This window comes from Adiantum capillus-veneris, chromosome 11 (genome assembly GCF_014529385.1).
Source record: "Adiantum capillus-veneris isolate H3 chromosome 11, ASM1452938v2, whole genome shotgun sequence".
NCBI lineage: Eukaryota > Viridiplantae > Streptophyta > Polypodiopsida > Polypodiales > Pteridaceae > Adiantum > Adiantum capillus-veneris.
Genome location: NC_140941.1, coordinates 3,841,106 through 3,866,285, shown reverse-complemented (window position 1 = coordinate 3,866,285; position 25,180 = coordinate 3,841,106). Strand labels below are relative to the sequence as shown.

Sequence of the window (25,180 nt, the reverse complement as noted above, 5' to 3'; positions counted from 1 at the left end):
GTGGTAGCCCTCATACGTCCGTGCACTACGAGGGCTATCTCTATGACGTACCACTAGTTTGATGCGACTTTGTAGGATGAATTATCACCTACTAGAGCCACATAACTTACATGAGAGCTTCCAAGCACATAACTTCTAAAGTTGGATGTTAACTAATTACATACTTACTTGTTTACAATGCTCGGGTAGTGCGAAAGTGTCTTTTAGGTCGGTCCATCTTTTAGCTGAATCCACTTCAAGGAAAACAGACTCTCCTCTACGCACAATAGCGTTGCGACCCTCCATGATTACCTTGAACCATTGCACGTCAAACAAGTCGAAAAAGAATCCTCTATAATCGATCCTCAAAATCTCTTGTAGCATGCCAAAGTAAGTGAGTTCCGCCACCACAAGATCTGCATCAGAGGACCCTCATCGACTAGACTATTCAAATTTTGCCATGATTCCACAATCTTGAGTAAAATGATTTTTGTCGATCCGTTCCACCCGAAAATGTCAACCTTTACACCATGCTACTGTGTGTGACGTAAACTACAACCAACAAAGATTATGAGTGGCTGTTCAAACATCTAGAAAGTCACTAGTCGTACATTGCAAACTTACCTTGGTTGCTGAGAGTATTCCCACTCCTCCTCAGTCACTTCTTTAACGCACTGTTGTGCGCTTTTCAATTGGTTGTGCAACCCTCTTAAGCTCATGAATGTTGGTAGGCTCTCCAGACAATGCATCGGTGGTCTTCTTCCCTATCTCCACTCGATTCGTGCCCTTTGTCGCTCTTGCTTTGAATCCTCATAATGTGCAATCTACTTTTGCATCACTAGATTGTGAAGCATGCAAAATCGGTTGATTTTAGCCTCTAGATCTTCCATCATCTTCTTTTCAGCACCGAGATTGCACATGACAATCCCAGATACGCGCTTATCATATATGGTTTTCCATAGCGTGTCCCGAGCTTTATCAAATTTGTCTAGCCACTCTCCAATCTAAATTGATCATCCCCCGAGCTGTGAGAGGCTACATCTTGTGGCCTCACATATGCTGGTTGACCAAAGCGCCTGCGAATACGTCTATTGGGTTGTAAGATTCCTGCCTGTTGGCCAACGTCAGAGTCCGACGAGTTATAATTGGCAAAAATTCGATCTATAATAGATGGATCGAACTCGCCAAATTCGTGAACGTGCTACAGAGAAATGCGTCTTGTCCATCACACAACATGCTTGCATTGATTACAAGGACATAAAATCCTTGTTGAGAGATAGGTGTTTTGGTTGGACGACCCCACATCCTCATCACTACTCATAATGAGGGTAAAAACTTTATAACTTGGACAAAAATTTAATCTTCTATTGGCATCCTCCATCTTTTATCTCTCTCTCTCTCTCTCTCTCTCTCTCTCTCTCTCTCTCTCTCTCTCTCTCTTTGTTCACAATGTAAACTACCTCACATTCTCTAGTCATGTCCAATCCCCGCACACCTCGGTCTAGAGGTGCATGGAGATCAGAACCACCGGGTTATAATCTTGTCTTTATTGGTCAATGCCTATATTTGTGGGTACGAGAAATCTACACACCCATGTCTACATGATAGTGTATGTAGTGGACAAAACCCCTTTGCCTCTTCTCTAGCTATAGCATTTCACAGCATCTTAACATCTTTTCACAATAGATCTTTTTTCGAGGGATTACTTAGCACATTACATGTTCGCCTCCAATCTGAGTATCATGCCATTGAAAGATTTCCAGCTTAAGGTCGTATCCGTAGAGAGGAAGAGAGGGATCACCGTTCGTCTAACTCTATTTTTTTTACTGTAATCCCGAAAGGTAGACTCTAATATAAAAACTCAATCCAAAATCTAACCTAATTGAACATGTGGTGATTTGCGGCTAATTGAATATGGTCAGTGTGGGAGTTAATAGGTGTCAGATTCTAATAGGAATATACATACTGTTGTGTAACTAGTGTTTGCTCTTTAGGCAAAGTGCGCCTTCATTGACATGCACTAAAATCTAACCTAAGCTAGTCCATCGAACATAAATCTAGAGCTTATCTAATCTTAAACTCAAAATAAACCTAAATCTAATCTAACCTAAACTTAAATTTAATCTAACGTAAATCTAAATTTAATCTAGTTAATTTTAAATCTTGTCTTAATCTTAAATTTAAATCTAATTTAATATTAAACTCAACATAAACCTAAATCTAATCCAATCTTAAATCCTAAACCTAAATGTAATCTAACTTAAATCTAACATAGCGAGCTAATCTTTAATACTTTCCTAATTTTAAATATAACCTAATCTTAATCTAACGTAAATCTAAATCTAACCTAATCTTAAACTCAACATAAACATAAATATAAATGTAATCTAACCTAAAATACTTTAACTCTTAACCTAATCTCTCTCTCGTTGTTTTCTCCCCTTACCTCTCTCTTTCGTCTTCTCCCTCTCTCTCGTTCTCTTTGGTTTTTTATTCTCTCTCTCTTTCTCTTTGTTTTCTCCTCTCTCTCTCTCTCTCTTCCTCTCTCAATGTGTGTGTATGCATTCTTTGTTTATGCATGTTTGTGTGTGCGTTTTTTGTTTATGCATGCTCTCTCTCGCTCTTTATTTCTCTCAAAGACACAATGTGTGTGTGTGTGTGAGAGAGAGAGAGAGAGAGAGAGAGAGAGAGAGAGAGAGAGAGAGAGAGGGAGAGAGAGAGAAAGAGGGGAAGGAACATGAGAGAGAGGAGAGGGAAGGAGCATACCTGGCTCTCCTTCCTCTCCTCGTGTGTGTGTGTGTGTGGAGGGGGGGGGAGGGGAGGGGGGGGGGGGGGGGGGGGGGGGGGGGGGGGGGGGGGGGGGGAAGGAAGAAAGAGAGAGAGAGAGGGAGAGCGCGGGTTACCTCTTAGCTTGAGCGCCGAAAACTCATATCTGAGATCTGAGTTTTCGTGCACTCTCGGTTTATGTTTTACCCCTGTCGGTGTCGCTATAAGCGTCGCTTTGGGAGTCGCTATGAGCGTTGCTATGTAACAAATAAAATAGCGACACTCATAACGACACCCATAGCGACGCTGATAGCGACGCCGTGGATTTTCACTTTTGAGCATCACTAATGTGAAGTACCTCTTGTAGTGTACGTGCAAGAGTTTGCATCACCTCACCCTCTTTATCATTGCTATCATGCTGTTGATATGGACAAGATGAGTGAGTTTGGTTCGCAATGTTGCTGTGAGCGGGATGGAAACACACACAACGCCTCTATGATCACCCAACACATACTCTTGGGATAATACACATACACACTATGGGGCACCACTCGGCTTACACAACCCACCTGGCCAAGACAGGGAACACACCAATGGAGTAAGAGGAGAGAGACTATCCATTTTCGCACTCAACAGAGACACACACACACACACACACACACACACCTAAAAAACTCAGATAAAAAAAGGAAGATTTTTAATGTTTAGATACAATTGAGCTTGGGCCAATACATATGCGCAATCACTTCTTCCAAAAAACTCTTAACATAATTTGCCGATCCCCTAGCCTGCTAGATCATTCATGATCTGCAGCAGCAAAAAGAGATATGAGACTCTCCGTGTCAAAGGTCTTCTCATCCCTCACAGACATTACTTGTTCTTCAAACAACTCATCTTGCTCCACCATCATCAATCTAGCATGCTACAATTTAAGAAGCAATCCATTTACCCTTGACTTATGTAGTATCCCATCCAAGTTAGCCAACTGATATGTACCATTTGAAAGACACTCCTCTACCTTGAAAGGCCCTTCCCACTTAATTTGAGACTTCTTTTGGAATGTCTTGTCCAGCTTACTGTTATAGTGCAAAACCAAGTCATGTTTCTTGATAATCTTACTTTTGACCTTTTCATTTATCTTTGATAAAGCCTTATCTTGCATCTGCCCATAATGTTCCAATGCACTCATCCTATCCAATCAAACCTCTTGTAATTGTAAGAGCCTCTCGTTGAATGCATCATTGGACTGCCCAAGCAACTTCTCTAACATCTTGACCGCAGGCAACTCTACTTCCACAAGCAATAGTGCTTCCTCTCCATATACCAAATGAAATGGAGTAAACCTGTATCTGTCTTCACCGCAGTACGGTAAGCCCATAATGCACTAGGCAATTCCAAATCCCAATTCTTTCCTTGGTGCTTTGTCACTTTCGAAAGAATTTGTACCAACTCACCATTGAATCTTTCATTTAAGACATTACACTATGGGTAACAAGGAGTGGTATGCTAGTGTCTAATCTTCATCTTCGCACATAAAAAGTCTAATAGTATAGCTCTAAATCCTGGTCCCTTGTCCAAAAGTAGCTCTAGTGGCACCCCAAACTTGCAACATATTTCATCGTACACAAATTTTGCCACATCCTTTGCAGTGATTTGTTTTACTGCTATAGCCTCTTCCCATCTAGAGAGATAGTCCACTGTAGTCAAAATATAGCATTTTCCCCTGCTTGTCATAGGTAACGGGCCTATTGCATCAATCCCCCATTTTTCAAACACATCAAACACCATGATGGATTTTCGTAGCTCTGGCTTCAACACTCTCTTCCCAAATGCTTAACACCTAATGCAAGACCTACACCAAAGGTGAACATCCTTTTGCAAACTAGGCCATACATACCGCTCTTGCAAGATCTTATCGAAGGTGATCTTCAGAGAAAAATGTCCACCACATGCTCCTTCATGATTCTCTTCCAACACTCTATAAAGCTCCTCCCGCCAAGGTACACGTCTCAACACGAGATAAGCCCATTTCATGTATAAGACATCACCAATCAATTTGTACATGGATGCTCTACGCACAAAACCATACTTCTTAGACTTGTGAATGCCCTTCAAAATGATTCATGTTAGCAAAAACTCCTTTTCTTGAGCCAAACTTTCCCGACCATGATAAAGAGGTAAATTGGTCCTCAACACAAATAGATCTCCAATCATGCTTGAGCTACTTCATGGGCCTCTCCATTTAGAGCACGTTCAATGTGTCTGATGCTCCATGATTTGAACTTTTTTAACAAGCCTAAAATGCTGAAACACATTTCCTTCAATGAGGTGTTCTTGCTCTTCCACACACCCAGCACTTGCTTCACAACTAACAAGGCGTCACCTTTTATGCTCAACCTTCTAATCCCATGCTTCAAACAAATGTGTAATCCGGCTTCCAAAGTAGCATATTTCGCCTCATTGCTACTGAGCATCCAATTTGAACCCTCTCTTGCATACTAGCTTCCCCTCTGGATCATAAAGTGCTATACCCCCTGAAGTCGAATCATGGCTCTTTCTGAAGAGCCATCAAAGAACAACACATGTGCATTGATGACCTGTGGCACTTCTTCAACTACCCTTCTCACCACCTCTTCCTTAACAAGGAGGGGATTCTCCTTGTGAGTCAGCAAATCAGCTAGGGTAGCTCTTGTACTGTCTTCCACTAAAAAATAGAACTCAAACTCTTGCAGATCAATTACCCATTTCTTGACCACATTTGACATGCTAGTGCCATTAATTAACTGTGGCAAAAAGGCGTAACTCATCAAGAAAACAAAAGGTCGTGGTAGCAAGTAATGACAAAATATTTTACAAGAAAATATTACATTGGCCATCACTAGCTCTACTTCCGAGAATTTTCTCTCCGCTACCAATTTCACTCGGCTTGCACAATACGCTAATGCCTGCCCTTCCCCTTTTGCAATGGCATGATCCCCTACTAATGGATTTACATAAAATTCTTGCTCCCAACTAGGACCTACATGGTTGACAACCCCCCTAACACCTCTTTCACCTCTTGCAACACTTCTTCACACTTGTCATCCCATTGAAATGGATCATGCTTTGCCACTTGTTGTAATGGATAAAGGAGCTGCGAAGAAAATGCAATAAACCGCACCATATACTTCACTTTGTGTATAAAGGTTGCCAATTGCTTTGTACTTGTAGGTGATGGAAGAAGAATAATAGACTTAACCTTGTCTGGATCAGCCTCACTGCCATTTCCTGACACCCTATCACCCAATAACTTCACCCTTAGCTGTGCTAGATGACATTTCTTTGGATTTAGTTGTCCTCCACATCATCATATCGAGCCAATACCATTTCCAGCTTCTCATGGTGTTCAGCCCTACTGCTTAGACACAGATGTCGTCCATAAAAGCTTTAACACAACTACCAATGAATGGTTCCAATACCCAATTTTCTCTCCCTTGATAGAAAGATGGTCCATTTGACAACCCAAATGGCAATACCATGTAGCAATAAAAACCCCATGGCGTATTGAAAGTTATCTTTATTCTGTGTTTAAGAGAAATCCTCAATTGAAAATAGCCTAAGAAACCATCACACACACTGTACCTCTCATAACTTGCCACTGAATCCAAGATCTGATCCGTGAATGGAACAGGATACGGGTTCTTCTTAGTGGCTACATTTAAGGGTTTAAAATCTACAAAAATCCTCCACTTTCCATCCTTGTTTGGGCTGACTACTACTAGACTCACCCACTCTGTGGTCTCCACTGCGACTATAAACCCTGCCTTCAATAACTTGTCCACCTCTTTCCACAAGGCTTGCATTTTCTCTTGACCCATCTTTCTTAGCCTTTGTCACACTGTCTTAGCACCTTCTCTCAGCTCTATATGCATCTCTTCTCCTTTGGACCCTCTAATCTCTTCATATGAAGTAATGAACAAATCAGGAAAACTAGCCAGCATGTGCAAATATTTCTCCTTCTCATTAGCTGAGAGGTCTCCACTGATCATTTGTGTCATCAATTCCTACTTCTTTCAAAATTCAACCCTGGTTTGCACTATCCCTTCAATCACTTCATAAGGCCCTTCACTTTCATCTTCAATCTCATTTGCAAATGCAACTAAACCAGATTCGTGGATTTCTTTGTCCATCAAAAGAAATGCAACATCAACATCCTCATCACTACTGGTAGTACTTTCACTTTCCTCACCACTAGACTCGTTCTCATATTCATAAAGCTCCTCCAATACTTTCCTTGTGTCCATATTATATAGATTCTTAGAACCTGTCTTTCCATAGATGCTAATCGTACCACATCGCCAATCTTGAACAGCTCCCACTGCACGTAACCATGGTCAACCCAATATAATAGGGTATGCTCCCAACCCCGCTAGAATTGAATGAAAATCAACCACCACATTTGCATCAGACGCCTCTACTTCTAAGCTCTGTACAACACCCAAACATTTTACTTTCTGATGGTTTGTCAATATGATCCGAAAGTCTGACACCCCAGTCACTGTAAGACCCATCTTCTCAACGTATGAGTGTTTTATGACACATATTTGAGCTCCAACATCAACATAATCTTGTCCCAATTTTTTTCTTTTGTGCCACACATCCACTATTGGGAAAATGTCAGGTAGCTCATCCATTGCCAATACCTTCACTAAACATCTCTCTGGTTCTTTCTCCATTGGGTTAACCATCCTCTTCCACTGTTGCTTTAGCTTAGGAACCATCTCTATAAGCTTCCCAGAAGTATATCTGTTTTCCTGCTTGTCAAATTTTCCTTCAAGTCATAGCTTAATTGCCCATCCCCTAGTGGAAAATCTGAAACATGAAACTTGCAATGAGCCCTTCTTTTCCTCTTGGCCTTGACATCCTCGTCTTCATGGCTCTTTCCCTTCTTGCTAGAACTTCGGGCACTTCTTCCTTCCTTATCCTGTGTGGTCCTCTTCCCAATAGACATCACTAATGTATCCTCCAGCTTTGCTGCCTTCTCCAAGGTGACCATACTTATCACTTTTGTCTTTCCCTTTCCCCCTTGGGTTAATCCACTGGTTCCTTCTTCTCCCTTAATTTTGATGCCATAATCATTTGACCTAGTTAGCACCTATCTTGGCAATGGATACATGTCTCCCCCCATCCTTGGTGGCTTATCACATCGCGGGTTGATGTGGACCAACTCTCTACAATTATAACACGTGGACGTCTGCCTCGAAAATCTACCATTGCTTTGTCCAATACCATTCCTGGGTCTTTCTTCACCTCCTGGCTGATTTGCAAACCTCCCCTTACCTCGATTATTTCCCACATTACCTAGCATGTTTAGGCTGAGATTCTTCATTAAATCTACCACTTGTCTCATGTCTTGCATTAGCCCATCATCTTGCACTGCTGTAGTGACCACTGCTGGCATAACCTGAGGAGTAATAGAAACCACTGGTTCATGATGAACCCCTGGCATGCAACCTTGCAAGGAATCCATAGGTTGAAAATCAGACCTCCTGGGCAAAGTATCTACTCCTAGCTGACTCATTCTTCTCACCTTCCACTTTTTATTCCTTGCTACCTCTAGTGCATCTTCATATGTCCTCAGCTTCTTTAGCTCCACTCTCCAACGTATATTCTCCCAAAGACCAACCAAGAACCTGTCCTTCTTCATCATGTCAGGTGGGGGTACGTGTGGTGCTAAGGCCTTGCACATCCTCTCGCATGCCATTGAAAACTTATATATGTATGCATCTATTGGCTCACCTTCCCTTTGCACTAAACCCTGTACTTCTTGCCACACTTTGTCAGGATCTTCTATCTTCACGAACTCCACTTCCAATCCATGCCTTTTATTGTACCAACTTAACCTCACAGGTGGATCCACCGCACACAACTCCTCTTCAAATGCTTTGGACCAAACTCGTGCATCACTCTTCAAACAAATTTGGAGAAGATGTAACATATGTGCAGGATCAAGAATCTGATTACTAATGCAGGCCACCTCCATCCTTTCCAAAAAGTCTTCTACATCTTCATCACTTCTTCCATGAAATTCCGGATAAGAGAAAGCCATGGCTACCCAAGTTTCAATGCTTTGAGAATCCCTTCTAACACACGTGCAAGAACACAAACTTTTTACTAACTCAATCCCCAGAAACTTCAATGGAGATCATCTTTAGATAACGACAAACACATGCACCTCGAATGAGTTTTTTAGTGTCCACACTTCACTTTATCCCTTGGGCACCTTTGGCCTTTTTAATTGACCTCAAACTGACACCAAATAGGCCAAAAACTGGCCACGTAGTGCATTCTTGTCACCCTTCTACGTCCATCCGCATACTTGGCACTCAACTTTTTCCAATAATGCATCCCGCAACCACATGAAGTGGCCCCCAAATATAGTTCTTATGATGATCTTTCTGCATAATCATCACAAGAAAACACCCACGTTGTGTCCTCGCTTACCCACGTGCAAATATTGACCCCATTTGACCTCCTTATGCCACTCGATGCCATCTGACGCACCTGCTTACCTCATGTCATCATCCCGCGGATAGCTTCTTCAAGAATTTTTACGCACTACCAACTCCTCATTATTATAGAAAAGACTTATTGGTATTGGTGATAATGAAAATCGATGTACTATGTACATGTTGTGCTACCTGTACACATGTGGGCCCCACGTAACCACCTGGCTCTACAAAATGGGCAATTCTTTATTTGATGTAGCATGCATGGGTATGTACATATGCGCAATCACTTCTTCCGAAAAACCCCTAACATTGCCTTGAATGTTGTCGCCTTCTATATTTTCAATGATGGGATCTATGTCAAAGAATGCGTCTTACATCTGCTCTATCTCTACTTCTTGAAATGTGGAATCAGGTACTGGTTGGGTGAACTCAGTCGTCGATGGCTGCTCATTTGAAAAACGTCTTCTTTGGGATGAAGTTGGAGCAATATCTACTTGTAGAGAATGATCTACTGCCTCCGGACCATGAGATTGATAACGTAGGTCTTGTAGTTTCTCTATGGGAAAGAGACCATTATTGCGTATGCGTTGGTCAAACAATTTTTGTTTTTGAAAGATCTGATGCTTGCAATGCGCACAAGGACACACCATCCTATCATCCATACTTTATCTACCAATGATGCAACAAATAAATAAATCACACTTGTCATAAGTACACGCCACTAACTACATGACAACCTCACATTCTCTAGCCATGCTCGATCCCCGCACACCTCGGTCTAGAGGTGCACAGAGATCAAGACCACATGATAATAATCTCGTCTTTATTGGTCAATGACGATATAATAGGGTTTTTGAAGTCTGTGTGCGCTATTGAAGTTCGATTCCGTTATTTTACTTCATTTGTCGAAGTTCGTTTGCGTTTTTGAAGTACACAAGTCATTTCTAAAGACTTTTGCATTTCTGAAGTGTTTGCGGTTTTTCTACTATTTGTCACTAACTCTAACAACGTCACAATCTCTAGCCATGTCCGATCTCTAGACACCTCAATCTAGAGGTGTACGGAGATCAGGATCACAATAATCTCGTCTTTATTAGTCAATGACTATATATTAGGGCTTTTCAAGTGTGTGTGCTCTGTTAAAGTCTGATTGCAATATTGTACTTCTTTTTTTGAAGTTCGTTTGCGTTTTTCAATTACACGAGTCATTTCTAAAGACTTTTGTATTTTTGAAGTTTGTTTGCATTTTTTCTACTAGTTGCCGCTAGCTCTAACATTCTCACATTGTCCAGCCATGCCCGATCTCCACACACCTCAATCTAGAGGTGCACGGAGATTAGACCACCCAGTAATAATCTCATCTTTATTGGTGAATGACTATATAATACGGTTTTTGAAGTCTGTGTGCACTATTGAAATCCGATTGTGTCATTTCTAAAGACTTTGAAGTTTTTGAAGTCTGTTTGTATTTTTCTACTATTTGCCGCCAGTTCTAATAGCCTCACATTCTCTAGTCATGCCCGATCCCCGCACACCTCGGTCTAGAGGTGCATGGAGATCAAGAACATAGGGTAATAATCCCGTCTTTATTGGTCAATGACTACATATTAGTGTTTTTGAAGTTTGTGTGCGCTATTGAAGTTTGATTGCGTCATTTATGAAGACTTTGATCCCCATTAGGGCCAAAACCGACTCAAAAAAGGATCTTTGTTAATATAAGGATTAAGGAATAGTCCAATAGTTATTTGACACGTATACAAAAGTATGGCACTCTTGTCTCCTCTATTTTGGGTTTTGGTCGTCCTATTTTGACGGAGAACCGCTAAATGTCTTGATCATAAGGCTGAAACTGCTATATTTGGGTGCTTTCGGCGAGAGAGCTCATTAAATTTGCGGCCCAAAGTAATGAAGTCTCATCTTTTATTCTATTTTATATTTCACAAAAGTGTTGTCAAAAGATACAAAATCTATGTCAGAAGGCTCTCAAAACAAGGGCATTAATGACAAATCACCTACTTTTTTCAAACGTATACCTTTTTCACTCTCTCTCTATTTTGTGAGAGGTTTAAGTCTTTCTGTCTCTATGTTTTCTTTCTTCTTCTCTAATCTCTGAGTTTCCATGGCGTCTTTTGCACGTCGCCCTTCACATAACATAACTTCTTGTGACTTTCATAACGTTAGAGAGGATGGTCTTTGGAAGCCCATATCTTTTCGTGTGAATGACTGGGTGACAATGCTTCCTTCATGCAAAGGTGTACACAAAGTGAAGAGAATTAGATGTGATAAAGTAAAAAACCATTGGAAAGGTCGTGTTCTTGCTTTCAAAGTGACCAACAATGGCTGGCTAGCTAAGGTTCAACATGTGTACATGGCCAAGGATATGGTGTTAGACTGGGAAGAACATCCCACACTGCATTCTTACTGTAAGTACAAAAAAAACTTCTATTTGATACAATGAATTTTTCATTCTCTTATTGTTTTTCTCTTTTTTGATTCCATTCCAGATATATTTCCTTCAAGAGCTATGGAATTGCAGCCTGTGAAGAGTATAAGTGGGACGTTCAAAGCAATGCATAAAGGGATTGCAGATGCTATGTATGCTGACAAGCCACGTTCCTTTTACAAAACAATGGATTTGTTTGTCTATTTTGCAGAATACAAAGTTCCATCACGAGAAGGTGCATATGGAGAACTACATCAGTTACCCGTTCCCACCATAAGTTCACTTGATTGGGAAGCTCCTGATGCATGTACTATATCAAGCTTCAAATCCAAGATCAAAGAAGACATCCTTAAATCTATGTCTCCAGGTAGGATATCAAGAAGGATTTAAGTTCAATGGTTCTTGCCTATACATGTCTTTGTGGCATGTTGAAAAACAATGGACTTGCAAAGGACAAAGACGATGTGGCTTAATAGAAGACTTTTTATGACTGAACTAGATAATGTACTTGGAGACGGATGGAGCACCAAAGAAACTTTCCATATTGGTGATAATATTAGTTGTAGAGTAAGCCCAAATTCTATGTCTATCTCACATCAACTATGTCGCCAATCATTAGTTCTGGGCTACGACTATAGGAGATGGAGAAGCAAATTAGGTAGTTGGGTTCCTCTAGACTCTGAGGAAAATTGTCCAGAGTTTGAACTAAAGGTCATAGTCCATCCACACACTGAGTATCGAAGCCTGATAGTAACAACAAATTGGAGACTACATGATGTTAGAGAATCTCTTGAGTTTCTTGATGAAACATCTCCTGAGTATAGTTTCAAAGTGGATGAAATTGTGGTGAGCACAAGGATGGAGAATTCAACCTCTTGCATCACATGCCTTCCCCCAAAAAGATTTGTATTTGAGCCACTTGCAAGGACTTGAAAAAACAAGTTCAATATTGTAATCATTGCATTTTGCAAATATATTTATCTTTTATCTTATTGTGATCATTATTTATGTTGCTTTCAACTTACATGACACCATGATACACATTTAAGAATCGATAGTTGGTATTAAGTATTTGGAGTACAAAATTATGAATCACCAAAGGGTATATATATGTTCATATGGACAAAATGAACAAAAGCGTAAATAGATTTTGTGGAGTAATCAATCATGAAACTCCACTTTTCTTTTTGCCTGAGAGGATTCTGCATCCTCAGAGACCCTTTTTCTTTTGTGTTCAGAAGGGGGTGAAAGTTCAGGAGTGGGTGGTGGTGGTGACTTGGGCTCCTCAGGGATTGGCACGGGGGACTTGGCAGGGGTTGGTGCTTTGGGCTCCTGAGGAGTGGCTGGCTTGGGTTACTTGGCAACCTTCTTTGGCAACATGAATGGTAGCTTGAAAGGTGAGCTAGGTGCCTCTCCCTTACTGTTCTTAACTGTACGACGCTTTTGAACCTTGAATTTCAATGGTGAGTGGAATGGATGGCCCTTTGTATCTGCTCTTTTTTTTGCAGGGCTCTTCTTCTTGGTGGGACTCTTCCCCTTGATAGTCTTCTTGGTGGAACTCTTCCCCTTGGCAGGGTTCCTCTTCTTGGTGGGACTCTTCCCCTTGGCATGGCACTTATTTGTAGGACTCTTCTTCTTGTGATCCTTTTTCTTTGTATGGATTTTCTTCGCAGGACTTTTCTTATTCTGATCCATTTTCTTTGCATCCAAACCCTTGGTGGCTCTACCTTTCTTTGGTGGCAAAGGAGATTCTGGATCATTTGGGTTTATTGATCTTTTCAAAACCATAGAAACATCATTCTCTCTCACCCACGTGACCCAAGACTCTGGATAGTCATGCAACTGAAACAAATAGAAAAAGGAATTAAAGGACATGAGTACATATACACATAGTTAAGAAATCAAAATAAATCAATGGCACATGAGACACACACTTACAGTGAGTGTAGTCATCCTGCACCTTGACTCAAGATATCTCCATGAATTGGCAAGCACCCTCCATCCACAAGATGTTGAGTCTGTTTTTGTAAAGGAACTTTTTGATTGTAGTACTTGAAACCTTCTATATTGTAATCCATATTTGTGGTACTCAGGTGACCAACAATAAGTTTGGCAGCACTACAAGAAGACCAATCAAAAAGCTACTAATAGAAAACAATGGGCCATCAAGCATAGATCATACTTCATACTTATAGTTTACTTCTCCCATGGATACTTGACAATGAATTCATAAATATAATATCTTTCTCCAAAAGATTGAAGATAATAAGACTCCAATGTCCTCTACAAAAACTAACAATTATCTAGAAATATTGTAGTACTTGAAACCTTCTATATTGTAATCCATATTTGTGGTACTCAGGTGACCAACAATAAGTTTGGCAACACTACAAGAAGACCAATCAAAAAGCTACTAATAGAAAACAATGGGCCATCAAGCATAGATCATACTTCATACTTATAGTTTACTTCTCCCATGGATACTTGACAATGAATTCATAAATATAATATCTTTCTCCAAAAGATTGAAGATAATAAGACTCCAATGTCCTCTACAAAAAATAACAATTATCTAGAAATACCACAAAATGTTAAAAATAACATGTAAGGAGTTAAGATTTACCCTTCAACATAGGGGTATATTATGTAATTGCAGGTCAGCATGTTAAAATCTTCAAAAAAATTTGAAAGGCTTCCTTGCTTGTTAAAATGGCACTGTGTCACTAGAGGGTCAAGTATGGAAATTTGCATAGCTAGAGCCTCTGGAAGATCCCTCATAAGACACTTGAAAAAGAAAACACACCCCCCAATGAGGCCCTTGTGCCTGCCTTGCACATGCACTAATAACGAGCAAAGGGGCAACACATACCTGAGACAGATAAAGAGCACAGTGTCACCAAGCTCAATGTTGGGGTTTACGAGCATAATTGTGTCTTTAGAGAATATGTCCAAGTACACCTCATCATCTCCAAACAAGGAGACATCCACCACCATTTGGCCTATAACTTTTCCATAAAGCAGAGAGTTGGATGCTCTTAAAATCTCTGCTTCCTCTTTAAGGATAGCATCCTCTGATATCATGTCTTGCTCCCTCTCAACCTCCTTTCCTGCTTTGATATTCTGGGCCTTTCTTGTCTCATACTCATGTGTAACATCCTCAATGACACCCCCTAAATCTTTTTGCTGCCTAGAAGGAGGGATATTTAAAATTTGGAAGGCTTTAAGATCCACACTAGGAATAAGCTCAAGAGCATTATCAAACTTGTACCTCAACCTTGACACAAGCAAAAAATCTTTGCTCATAAGTGTGACCCTGTGAGCAAATGCAGCTGCAATGTAGCTATCATTCACAAAGTATATGAGAAAATCCTCGGTAGCTTCCTGAAGGCACATCAAAGCTTGAGATTGCCACCTTACTGAGACAAAAGTTTTGATATTCATCATGCTCACAAGTCTATCTGATATCTCTTTGACAACTCTCATGAAAGGTAGCTTTGGAATCAGTATACAAGTAGACTTTTGTGCTTTTCTTATTTCTCTTAAAGATTTGACTTGATGATTCAACCTTTTTCTAGCAGTGGACCTCTGACAAGGTTGTGGAGGTGGTGGTTTCTCTGGATCTTCTTTCTCTAAATCATCTTTTTTTGGATCTTTTGGGGCTTGGTAGACTTTTCTTGCAGTCTGTTTCATCCTCGCCATTTGGGTCAAAAAGTACAAAGCACAGCACGACGCGATAGCTGGGTCACCCACAGTTTAGAAGCTGTCCGTATCGCGTCATATGTGAAGCTAATGATCTTGGCTAGGAATCATGGAGGGACACTTGCACAATGCTATAGCCGGGTCACCCACATTCTAGAACATGTCCGTATTGCATCGTATGTGAAGCTGTTGACCTTGGCAATGAATCAAGGAAGGACACGTGCACAACGTGATAGCTGGGTCACCCCAATTCTAGAACATGTCCGTATCGCGTCGTATGTGAAGCTGTTGATCTTGGCAATGAATAAACGACGGACACCTACACGACGTGATAGCCAGGTCACCCACATTCTAGAACATGACTGTATCCGGTCATATGTGAACCTATTGACCAAGTGGCAAGGAACCCACTGTCGGGGTTATGTGTTCGAAACATGAGCTGCGCTGGGCCTCCGGCTGTGGGAGGTGCGAGAGACTAGATTCAAAACACAAAATAGAACACTCGAAAAACACCTTAAATGCTTAAAATTTGACAACCGGAATGTTTTAAGCTGCTAATGATTAGCCAAAGTGAAATACGATTACAAATGTTTGCTGATAACTGCACTGATGGTGTTAGGAGAATTTATTGCTCTCAAATTAGATCACGACTATAAATTTCTCACTTATGCCTACCATTAGAGCCATTTGAAGCTAATCAGGACTTACATATCTGGTGAAATTCCCTGCTTGATGCTCTTGTAATTCCCAATTATGGTAGAGCAATGTTTTCCTCTCTCCTGGTTACCTTACCACTCCCTTCTCTCGCTACTTAACCCCAAACTCCCTTAATGATTGCCGAGTTCCGACATCTCCTCTTGCCGAATTTCCCTCGCCTTATCTTTCCCTTGCCGAGATCTACCTATGTGCTCTTTCCAAACACCCTTCTCATTATTGAGCTAAGTCCAGGTCGAGGACGAGAGAGACTTCAATCTTGCTTCTTCTCCCGCTTTGCCTTGCCTTGCTTGGATTGGAGATTGAGAGAGAGAGAGAGCTTGCCTTGCTTACCCTCATCTCCTCACCTTGCTTCCTCCTCTTCACTCGTTAGCTCTTCCTCCTTGTTCTTATCGTTATGGCTTGCCCTCGTTGATAGCTCCTCTTTTCCTTGTTTCTCATGCAAGAGCCCACCCCTATTAATAGCTCTCTTTTTTATAAGCAATGGTGCCGGCGTCACTGCACGGGAACGTACATGATGACATGGCACTCGGCAATTTCGACAGCTCGGATGACCACCCCGCTGGTGCCAGAAGGGAGCGCCATGGCCTGCTCTTCGCTTTCCTTCACTGCGGGCAACCTCAGACGATGCTCGACCCGGTCCCCACGATCCGATTCCTCCCCTACGCAGCTCGTCCTCACGGCCTATCCCTCTACTCACGTTTTGTTTTTGCTTTGGTTCACACTTCCCCTTCTTTAATTGGGTGGCCATCTCTTTTTAGGCAATGGCCGGGCGGCCTTTTTAAAGGGAATCACATTTGGCAAACAAATTGGCACTGCCTTGTTGGGTATAATCCGCAGTCAATGCATTCCGAGAGGTCACATTCAAACATGAAGCTCTTCAAGCACTTTTTATACTTTATGAGAAGTACACCAAGCTTGGTGTACATGTAAATTGTCGTAGTGATGCTGGTAGCAGTATACCCTGCTTAGCAATGCACTGCAGGAGTTAACATTTTGGACAAATTCTCCTTGAGCACTTACTCTTTTGCATCCCAAAACCCTGGCTGCAGCTCATTGACCGAGCGGACCGGAGTGGTATGGAACCGGTCCCCAGTGAATCTTTATCGACCAATATCTTGGTGACCGAAATTTCGATCACTGATTTGAAAAGACCAACACGCTCCACAAATTGAGCACTTCAGGCCCGTGCATTCATTTCATTTCTATCACCTCAGCTGCAGTTGCCCAATCCGGTATGGATCTGCAATCGACTTGAATTTTAAACTGCCATAACTTCTTCACCATAGCTCCAATCGATGAGCCGTAAAAACAGGCCGGTGGAGCACTTCAAGCATTACAGTTCTAGATCATAAACTCCCATCTGTGCTCACTTCAAGCATAATCATGGAGGCATTTGTTGGCCCTTTTAAGCCGCATCTGGCATACATTAATCATTAAACTTGGCCTGTTATCAAGCCCTGATCACTACTCACTAAATGTGTAGGCTTCAAAGAAGCTTATCTTGCATTTCTTTGCTCTTTTTCTCTTCAAGGAAGCGGAGCTGCACGACATCCACCCCCTCTGAAATTGCACAGCCTTCGGTCTATGCCAACTGCACTTCAATCTGCATCTGCTATAGGTACCTTAAGCTCCTTACCATCATTAGACTCACGTATTTGGTAACAATTTGAAAAATGAAATAAGTCTTATACCCTATCATCAATGTTCTAGCTTAAGCATTAGGTAGTTGTCCATCAAAATTCTCTGAACTGTATCTGCCGTATCTTCAAAGCATTCAATCATGGATAACTTGTTTAGTGAACCCCACCAGACTCAAGTGCTCCAGTTAATGATGCACACGACTTGACCATTAAGCTCTCTTTAAGGAACCTTGTCACGCTCAAGTATGCCTTACTCTGTCTGCACACGGAATGGCCGTCAAGTCCTTTACCTCAAGTTCTAGTAGCAGAACCAACTCAAATAATGTGAAGATACTTCATCAATTATTCAAAGAAGTCATATAGAAGCCAGTCATGTAATCTTATTGACTCACTTAACATAATCTAGAAAACAAAACCTTGCATCATTCAGCCTACTACATCAGGCATCTGGTATCCTCTGCATTCGCAACTTGCACTTTAGTAGCCCCCTAGGATCAAATGGGATGATAAGAAATTGCCCACACACTGAAGCACCATAATATCCAAATGCGCATACATTTCCTGTATCAATCAACATCAAGAATTTCTGGTGCAAATATGCTACCCTTGGTTCAAACAACACGCAATTACTATGCATACTTAACAGTACCCAACAATATTGAATATACTTATGAATATTCTTGGAATCTCTTGGATCAAACACCATTGAGATCACATAGCATTGATGGGCTCTGTAATATACTAGAGTTTCACCTGAAGCATAGTGAAGCACCCTCATCCGTAATTGTTGGCAACTTAAGCTCGTTACCAAAAAGCATTAAAGAAATCTAACTCCCTTTTACTGGCATAGGCTTGTCCCTTTTACTGGCAGCCAAGACATCACTGACATAAGCATCAATAGGAATAGCATCCAAATCCAGCTACATCTGGCACATTGTCCAAGCAAATGAAAAACCCTGTGCATTTTATGCAGTATCAAGTATGATTTAGCATCATTTACCCCTCTAGCTTCATAGCCATCACGAAAAACTTTGGGAGTCTCTCGACCTGTATCATCAGATGAATTTTCACCTGCTGGGACTTCAACTTGATCATGAAAAACGGATTTATCATGTAGATCTTCATCCATAACATCCTCGGGAAAATCACCCTTGGAAGTCTCAACATTAATCAAAACTGTAGGAGTTATCTCCTCATGCATCCCATGTACAAGCATAGATGTAAAATCCCTGTCGATAAACTATTCACATTCAGCATAATCTAAGCAATCTTCATACTCATCTATATCATCCTTTGCTTCCTCATCTGCATCCATGTTACTTAGGAATACATCATAGCACTTTAAAGGATCATCTGGCACCCGCTCTGAACAGGTACACGCATCAGAACGCTCTTCTATACTGTCATAATCATCTCCTTTAGATTTAGACAAGAAATCATCGATTATGGCATCTTCTCGTCCTCAAGATCATCCTGTGCTGGGTCCACAATCTTGGTCACTTCATCAGCTACTGCGTATATAATAGCTTTATTTATGCACTCATCTGCAGCAAACATGTTGTCTTGCTCGCCTATAGTGCGGATAGTTTTAGAAATATCATGTAGAGGCGCATCTGCTTGATGAACTCCTTCAGAATAACCCATGTCAAGGTCAACAACTTGTGAACCACTTGTTGTACAGTCTATGTCTTCATTGGAACCATTATTAGAGGTAGCGTCCATGCGAGCAATCTTTGAAAAAATTTCATATAAGCCCGATTCTGCATCACATTCATCGTTTACCTTCTCTTCATTGCTCAAAATAAGCTCCTCTCGAACTGAATCTGCTACTTCCAACTCAACATTTTCTTTGGCTTTACTTCTTGTAGAAATATGCTCCCAGAATTCATCATTGTTGAGGATCTGCATCTGATCCCCTTCACCTTTATTGAGGACAACCTTACTTCGTTCAGTAATCTCCTTTTTTTACTCGATCTAAAATCCTTGAGCTTTCGTAAATAAATTCCTCTGCAAATTACTCCCACCGTGTGGGATATTCTTTTGCCAGTTCTTGAACTTGCTTTTTAAAATTTGAGTTTACAACCTCCTCAAAAGCTGCAATCATCCGATCTTCTGGAACATTTCTGTTGTTCATCTCAGCTTCGTAACATGCAATAAAACCTTCTGGATCATATCCCTGAAAAATATTATACCGCTCCCGAACAACATCAAGTACTAGCTCTACAGCATCATCAATCTGCTTTTTTATCTGCATGGCTTTTGGTTCCTGTAGATACCCCTGAACCAATTACATCATTTTTGGAAAATCTATAGCTGCCAGAATTTTATCAAATCCATTCAAACTGAAATCATCAATAAATTGCTTCAATTGCTCTGGTATCTCCAAATTTACCTCCCACCCCAGCTCTTTTCGCGTCGGGTTCACCAAAGATGTCAGGGGTTATGTGTGCGAAACGTGAGCCGGGCCTCTGGCTGTGGGAGGTGTGAGAGACTCGATGAAAAACACAAAGCAGAAGACTCGGAAAACACCTTAAATGCTTAGAATTTGACAATCGGAATGTTTTATGCTGCTAATGATTAGCCGAAGTGAAATTGGATTACAAATGTTTGCCGTTAACGACACTGATGGTGTTAGGAGAGTTTAATGCTCTCTAATTAGATCATGATTGTAAATTTCTCACTTATGCCTGCCATTAGAGCCATTTGAAGCGGATCAGGACGTACATATCTGGTGAAATTCCCTGCTTGATGCTCTTGTAATTCCCAATTATGGTAAAGCGATGTTTTCCTCTCTCTTGGTTACCTTATCGCTCCCTTATCTTGCTACTTAACCCCAGACTCCCTGAATGATTGCCCAGTTTCGACATCTGCTCTTGCCGAATTTCCCTTGCCTTATCTTTCCCTTGCCGAGATTTGCTTATCTGCTCTTTCCAAACACCCTTCTTATTATTGAGCTAAGTCGAGGTCATAGACGAGAGAGACTTCGTTCTTGCTTCTTCTCCCGCTTTGCCTTGCCTCGCTTGGATTGGAGATCGGAGAGAGAGAGAGAGAGAGAGAGAGAGAGAGAGAGAGAGAGAGAGAGAGAGAGAGAGAGAGAGAGAGAGAGAGAGAGAGAGAGAGAGAGAGAGAGAGAGAGAGAGAGAGAGAGAGAGAGAGCGAGAGAGAGAGAGAGCGAGAGAGAGAGAGAGAGAGAGAGAGCTTGCCTTGCTTACCCTCACCTTCTCGCCTTGCTTCCTCCTCTTCACTCGTGAACTCTTCCTCCTTGTTCTTATCGTTATGGCTTGCCCTCGTTGATAGCTCCTCTATTCCTCTTTTCTCATGCAAGAGCCCACCCCTTTTAATAGCTCTCTTTTTTATAAGCAATGGCGCCGGCGTCACTTCACGGGAATGTACATGATGATGTGGCACTTGACAATTTCGGCAGCTCGGATGATAACCCTGTTGGTGCCGGAAGGGAGCGCCATGGCCTGCTCTTCGCTTTCCTTCACTGCGGGCAACCTCAGACGATGCTCGAACCGGTCACCACGATCCGATTCCTCCCCTACGCAGCTCGTCCTCACGGCCTATCCCTCTACTCACGTTTTTTTTTTGCTTTGGTTCACACTTCCCCTTCTTTAATTGGGTGGCCACCTCGTTTTAGGCAATGGCCGGGCGGCCTTTTAAAGGGCATCACATTTGGAAAATAAATTGGCACTTCCTTGTTGGGTATATCCCGCAATCCATGCATTCCTAGAGGTCACATTCGAACAAGAAGCTCTTCAAGAACTTTTTATACTTTATGAGAAGTACACCAAGCTTGGCATACATGTAAATTGTCGTAGTGACGTTGGTGGCAGTATACCCTGCTTAACAATGCACTATAGGAGTTAACATTTTCGATAGGTTCTCCTTGAGTACTTACTCTTTTGCATCCCAAAACCCTAGCTGCAGCTCATTGACCGAGCGGACCGGAGTGGTGAATCTTTATCGGCCAATATCTTGGCGATCAGAACTCCGATCACCGATCTGAAAAGACCAACGCGCTCCAGAAATTGAGCACTTCCGGCCCATGTATTCATTTCATTTTTGTCACCTCAACTTCAATTGCCCAATCTGGTACGGATCTGCACTCGACTTGAATTTTAAACTGCCATAACTTCTTCACCGTAGCTCCAATCGACGAGCTGTAAAACCAGGCCGGTGGAGCACTTCAAGCATTAAAGTTCTAGATCATAAACTCCCATCTGTGCTCACTTCAAGAGTAATCATTTTTGGCATCATTGAGGCATTTATTGGCCCTTTTAAGCCGCATCTGGCATACATTAATCATTAAACTTGGTATGTTATTAAGCCCTGATCACTGCTCACTAAATGTGTAGGCTTCAAAGAAGCTTATCTTGCATTTCTTTGCTCTTTTTCACTTCATGGAAGCGGAGCTGCACGACATCGCACGACGGGATAGCTTGGCCACCCACCGTCTAGAACTTTTCCGTATCACGTCGTACGGGTTAGGAATAAGAAGCAATCTGGAAGTGCAAAGAATTGGGCGAGGAGGGGTAGCGCCGATGGACGGAAAGATGCTTGAAGAAAGAGGTAAGTCTTGCAGAAAGGAGATGTGTGGGTCGTTTAGAAGGTACAACACGACATGAATGTTTGGTTTGAGGGAAGGTAAAAAATGAGCACATGAGAGAGCTTTATATACAGCCGACAGAACGTACGACGACCATTGGAAGCATGCCACGTGGCACGTGTGCATGGTTGACATGTGTCTATAACGGTTATTTTTGGCACCTTATATAAAGCTTGATTGCGACTTTTATTGGTGTTGTACTTTTACTTGTCCCACACAACGCAAGAAATTGCCTTTGTTTTACTTCTCTCTCCACTCTACACATCGCTTTGGTCTCTCAAGGTCCCTTCATCTTGAAGGACGCTACGGTACCCGTTTGCAAACTCTGGGTGGGGCCTCTATCACGTGGTTCGGGCTTCTACTGGGATCCACTAGGTAGCTCCCGCACGACGTGACCGGAGCACTTTGCACATCGTGGAACCCTCCCCTATCGCTTCGTTTGGGCTGCTCTCTCCATCAGTTTGGCGTGTGCTTGTCGACCTTCACCCTGTGCCTAACCGGAGCACTTTGCACATCGTGGGACCCTCCCCTAACGCTTCATTTGGGCTGCTCTCTCCATCACTTTGGCGCGTGCTTGTCGCCCTTCACCCTGTGCCTAGCTAGATTCACCGATTTGATTTTTTCTCAACCATACCATGAGCGAAGGTCGAGAGGAGATTTTGGAGGAGAGTCCAAGTGAGAAGCTATTGGTTGTTGTGATGGATGGTGGTGACATGGAAGTGTACACCAAAGCATATGAAATATTCAACCTTTTGTTTGATCTTACAGTTTTGCTAGATTTGAAGGACTTTTTGTCAGAAGAATTCAAAGACTTTGAAGAGGCAGTTGAAGGCAAGTGTTTGGTTTTATATGGCAAGACTTATTTCCATCTAACCAAATTTACTACCAACTCAATTGAGAAAGGCAAAGTAACAAGGAGGTTTGGAAGATTTTCTAAGAATACTTCCTTTGTTTGTCCACCTACGATTTCTTGTCAATTACATTCAAAGCCTTGCAACCTTGTTCCAAAAGAAGTTGCCTTTCTTTTCTGTTTGTTCCTTGACGTTGACATGCAAGGCAAAGCTGATGAAGTGAAAGATACAGATGAAGAGGTAACAAATAAAAATGTTTCCACAGTTTTGCAGCTTGAGAAAAGTGAAATTCTAAAAGAGGAGGAAGTTGATGTTGCAACTGAGGAGCAGGAGAGTGCAAATTTTGATGTGGCTCAATTTAGAGCTAGTACTGTCATTGATGAGCCAACAGATGAGGTAGAGGTGTCTGAAGCTTCCCTTACTATTCCAAACCTTCCCTACTTCTATATCAATGGAAAAGAGTATATCCCTCTTTATCATATCCAATGTCTGCTTAATAAGAGGGAGGACTACTGTATTGCAACCATTTCTGAAGCTTCTGAGGTAGCCAAAGATTTTGTTGACACAGAAGAAGAGTCAAAAGAGGAGTTTTTGGCACTTGATCTTCAGACATCCAATAAAGATTTTCTTCCTGCTCCTGATGCACTTGATCTATGCATGAGAAGAGTGGAAGAGGAGAAACCTTTCCTCAAAGATGAGGATTTTGAGAAGAGACTTGTTGAACTCAGGAGTGTACCCTAAAAACCGTGACAAGTACACTCCCCTTCAATCAATGCAAACAAGATCATGCTACTCGAGAGAGCAACAACACTTAGAATATTTGGATATGCTACATGATTCAATGCCTCAAGAGCAGGATACTTTCTTTGCTACTCTAGCTATGCAGCAGCAACTGAGGAGACAAATGTCACCCTTCTTGGGGGCTATAAAAGAAGAATGTTTTTTGAGATATAGGGGTGACATGCCTAGAGATATGAAAAAAATCAAAAACTGATGTAAATTTGACAATTTTTTGCACCAAAATATCTTTTTTGAATTTGGATCTCTTTAGAAAGATTCGGTACAAAGTTTCAAACTGAAGCATTAATCTCCATCTTTGATTGAGCAGCATGGTTGTTTAATCTCATCCGTTGTAATTTCGTCTTATAAAACCAATTGAATAATTCCTTTAGTGCATTGCTCCTTCTTTGTCCCCCTCCCTTTCTCGTACATTTGAAAAAAGAAGTCCTCAATTGATAGTGAGATTTTTCCATTCCCTGAGTATTCCATGTTCCAAGGGGTCCATGCAGGTACAGAATATGCTAAAAATAAAAAAAAAGTTAGTTGAACTCAATAGGATGCAATGTAAAATACTATCCAGATTTTAGAAAGTAATTGAATACTCACCAAGTAATATGTGATGTTTTTTGCTCCCCAAGCATCTGTAATAGCAGTTATTAGTAGCTTTATTGTCTTTTTAAAGTCATCTGCCATCTACACAGAGTTTTTCACCTGCATTTTGGTCCTGTATAACAGAAGGGATATCGGTTTGCAAAAAGAGCCATTTCAATGTATCGTGATTTTCTATTGGTGTTTGAGTTGCTCCGATCCACCAAAGCTCCATTTCTGATTGAGTTTTGTGGTATGGGGAATCAAGCTTACCCTTGCTATAGTCCAATGCTCTATTCATAAGGGATATGGATACTCTTTTCATTTTTTGACATTTCTGAATTTGAGCTTCATCCAATTTCATAACAAATATAAGTTTTCCTTCACAATCTACTTCTTGCATATTATAATATCTCACCATAGCAGATTGAACATTTTTTATACTCATCCAAAAGTTATTAAAAACATTATACTCAAAAGAAGATTTTTTTTTCAGTTTTTCATATGGCATCGTTCCTTCTATATGATAGTACTCTCCAAAATGTTCGGGTATTTCTTCGTTTAATAGAGTCCTAACTTTCCCAACATTGTGAGGCATAGGCAACCCAAAAGCTTTA

The 25,180-nt window shown here is 41.4% G+C and overlaps 1 protein-coding gene across 2 annotated transcripts in view; it reads left to right on the top strand.

Annotated features, from left to right (window-relative positions):
- LOC147446826 (uncharacterized) overlaps positions 1-25,180 on the top strand; it is a 58,190-nt gene that overhangs the window by 12,246 nt on the left and 20,764 nt on the right. Inside the window, exon 4 of one of the 2 annotated variants that reach the window (XM_086524190.1) lies at positions 11,741-12,168. The exons of the other annotated variant lie outside the window; for it this stretch is intronic. The gene's annotated coding sequence lies outside the window, so the exon portion shown is untranslated. Of the gene's footprint in view, positions 1-11,740; positions 12,169-25,180 lie in introns of those variants that run through there. 2 annotated transcript variants of the gene reach the window in all.